The sequence below is a fragment of the Trachymyrmex septentrionalis genome, unplaced genomic scaffold (assembly GCF_001594115.1).
Source record: "Trachymyrmex septentrionalis isolate Tsep2-gDNA-1 unplaced genomic scaffold, Tsep1.0 scaffold20, whole genome shotgun sequence".
Lineage (NCBI taxonomy): Eukaryota > Metazoa > Arthropoda > Insecta > Hymenoptera > Formicidae > Trachymyrmex > Trachymyrmex septentrionalis.
The window spans coordinates 6297561-6301301 of NW_017305180.1; positions in this window are offsets into that span (position 1 = coordinate 6297561).

Sequence of the window (3741 nt, forward strand, 5' to 3'; positions counted from 1 at the left end):
TATATATGTATATATTACAGTAAAAAAATGGGGATATATTTCTTATTCATTGGCAGAAAATTGAGCTAAAGTCTCTAAATTCTAAGCCCTAATGTCTAAACTCATCAGCCATAAACGCTTAAATCATTAACTCTTAAACTCTAAAATCAAAAGATTGCAGACGTCCCCGATTTTCTATACTTGTATTTACTAAAATTACGTGGGTCGTAAATTTGCTATTCTAAAAAGTGGGTCGCGATTCACAAAAGTTTGGGAAATCCTGACTTAGACTGTAACACGATTAATATATACTATATTATAAAATATATTTCATTGTATACTGACATTAACAAGAAAGCTAAATGACGTTTTTAAAACCATAAATTGAACTTAGCAGACCATCATATTAAACGAATTTAAAGTTACATACGAGTTTCAAGTTACATAGGTAGTTTCATAACCTATGTAACTTGAAAAGAACGTTAAGGAGCAAATTATCAGTACGAAGATATTAAGACATATTTCTCTTGTAATTAACTTATTGTATACAGCAGATTGTAAAAGACAGAGATCAAAATTTTGAACATATATTCTGTAAACAGAGTAAATAAAGTGTAATTAAGATCTGATTCTCTCATATATTTCAACCTCTCCTTCAGTGTACCTTAACTGGAGATTATTTTGAATAAGTCTGTTAAATCTGTCTTTTTTATGCTTTTATGATACCAAAATAAATAAAATTAATATTCTGTTTAAAAGAAGATAATTTACATAATTTTAAAAAATTCAGAAAAAATGTATTTTGTATTATCAGGTTTTACATAAAAAATTATAAAAAAAGCTTTGCTCGTATGTTTTCTTATATTTTCTACTGTTTGGCAGTTTTAAGAAAGTTTAAGACAGTTTGATGCTTGTCTAGAACCATTTTGCATAAAAACGTCCGCGTACACACATACGTGTATATTTTAATAAATTTTAAATTTAATAAACTTTATAATGTACGCGGTATGAACGTTTAACGCTCATTGAAATAATTTGTCCAAAAATATTTACTTAAAAATAAAAATTCTATACATACAAATACACATATAAAATAAAAACTCATTCAATATACTGTATTAATAAAAGTTTTTAGATGATCAATGAATTAATAAATGTAACTAATAAAATAATTCTAGCTGCCACATTAAAAAATATCTTTGTATGTATGTTATGTAGAGTTGGAAATGTTACTTTAAAAAAGTAACGCATTAGCGTTATCATTACGATTCGTTTCTGTTTCATTACTTTTTTGCAATATAAAAATGAAAGTTATTAGATTTTAAAATTACATTATTTAATAATCAATAAATAAACAGAATAAATATTAAAACTTGAAACTATCTAAACTGGTCTATATATTATATAGAAGTTTTTTTTATATTAACTTATTTAATTTTTCTAATTTTTTGTATTATTTAATGTCTTTATTCTTTAGTACTCTTTTATAAAAATTTAGATTAAACATTTTGCTTTTAAACATTAATATCATTATTAAAAGTGAATTTTTTTTTAAGATTCACTTTTAGTACTAAATATCCATAGTATATACGTAATGTAAATTATAGATTTTCAATACTGGTAATAATTATCAAAATGCAGCGTAAGATATAAAATACAAAATCTTTTTTAGGAAATAAATTAAAAATGAGAAAATAACCATTTTAATTGCATTTATGGTATGTAGCTTTTTATTATATCTAATAAAATTTTATTATATTATACGCAAATAATACTTGCAAAAATCCGATCCATATCGAATAAAAACTAAAATAATAATAACAGCTAAATCGTTACCGTTACCGCTATAAACAAAAAAAAGTAACGTTACCAAAAATAGTATCGAAAAAAACAGTCACAAATAACTCATTGCTTCTAAACTCTGGTTATGTACGAGTATAATGCATAAAATATATGCGATTCAATTACACGTACTATAATTCAAATTTAGAAATTGATAAAATATCACATTAATAACTGCATTGTGATCGATTGTTTCTATGCAAAATTTATAAATTAAAATACAATACATTATTATCCATTATTTGTATTATGTTTACCTCGATATTTTTACACTGTTAAAGCACATTTACAATATTTATTAATCAGATAGAGCTGATCACAAAGTTTGCGGAATCAGTCATAGATCTAATAATATTCTAGCCACTTGCTTGTGAATGATTAATTGTATCTACTTTTTGTTGCATTATTTATTCTTCAGTTACATATACTTCTTTTGTTTATAATCTCATCATACGTTATTACGTATTAAAACTATTATTATCACTTGCCATTACAGCTATTCAATAAAAAAATTTTCCTTGATATATATTGATACTTTTGTTATTTAATACCTTTTCTATACATTTTGTTATTCCGTACAAGATTAATACCGAGATTGAAATTATGTTACATATTACTCAGGAATTACAAATCTACGTATAAACATTACATCCGCGATACAGCGGATATCGTAAATTAATTATAAATCTATAATCACGACCAGTTTATTTTTTTCTTTCTTAATGTATATGTCCACATTAATATAAAAACACGGCTTTTATTCGAGTCACACCCACAGTTCAGTTTGTATAATATGACAAAGCTGTGAACTGATTTTTCTTCTACACAGAAATCGAATAACGTGTTTCGTTATTAGAGGCAAAGTGCGTATCCTTTTTAACGTTTACATTTGCGCTGATAATTAATTTAATTATATAAACGGCATTTAAATAACTAATTTCAAAATCCGCATCAATTGATAGATAGACATATTGTACTCGAATTTCACATTATTTGATATTTTCATTTGAAAAATTATTCGTAAATAATCAAGTCAGTCATTAAATTAAAATTTTAACAGAAGAAAATTAATAACGCACGTATACGTTTAAACGAACAATCATGTGACACTTGTTAGTTATTATACATCCAATGTAAACTATTTAAGTTTCTATATGTGTGTGTGATATATTATAAAATATATATTATAACATATCCTACACTCTAAATCTGTAGCAATGAAATTTCACTGCATTAAATTGAATTTTCAATGCAGGCATTAATGGCAATTGCGCCAAAGCAGTAAAAATCCATACTTAAAGCAATGACTTTGTTACTCACTTTTGTTAGCAGTAAAATTTTTATTGCTATAGGTTTAGAATGTAGAAAATATTTCTCATAAAAAATATTTTAAACATACATATTCTTTAAAATATATACTGAAGAGTTATTTGACAAAATTTTTACAAAATTTATTAATAATATCAATAGATTCAGGTAACAAATATAAATATTTTATAACTATCAATTTTACGTTATCTTGTTATAGATAAGATATCGTTAACTTTTTCTATAAGAACAAAGATATTTTCTTTAAATTGTTATAATAATTAATTACTATAACAAGTAACATAAAATGTTTTGTGAAATAGATATAATTACTAATATTGCATTACGTATTTTACGTTAACGATATAAATTAAGATATAGAAGCAAAGATTAAGTATTAAATATATGATTCATTTATATGTAGTTGTAACACATAAGGTATGGCTGAATGAAGGCCGCGCGAAAGTCGTTCTATTCGCATAATTTTAATACATAGGTAACAACACCTGATCTTGTGCTAAAATAGCATTGACCTCACACAAGAAAAACTAGGCGAGATATGTTTTATTGTTTCATGACATAAATATTATATTAGATTCTATATATATATAT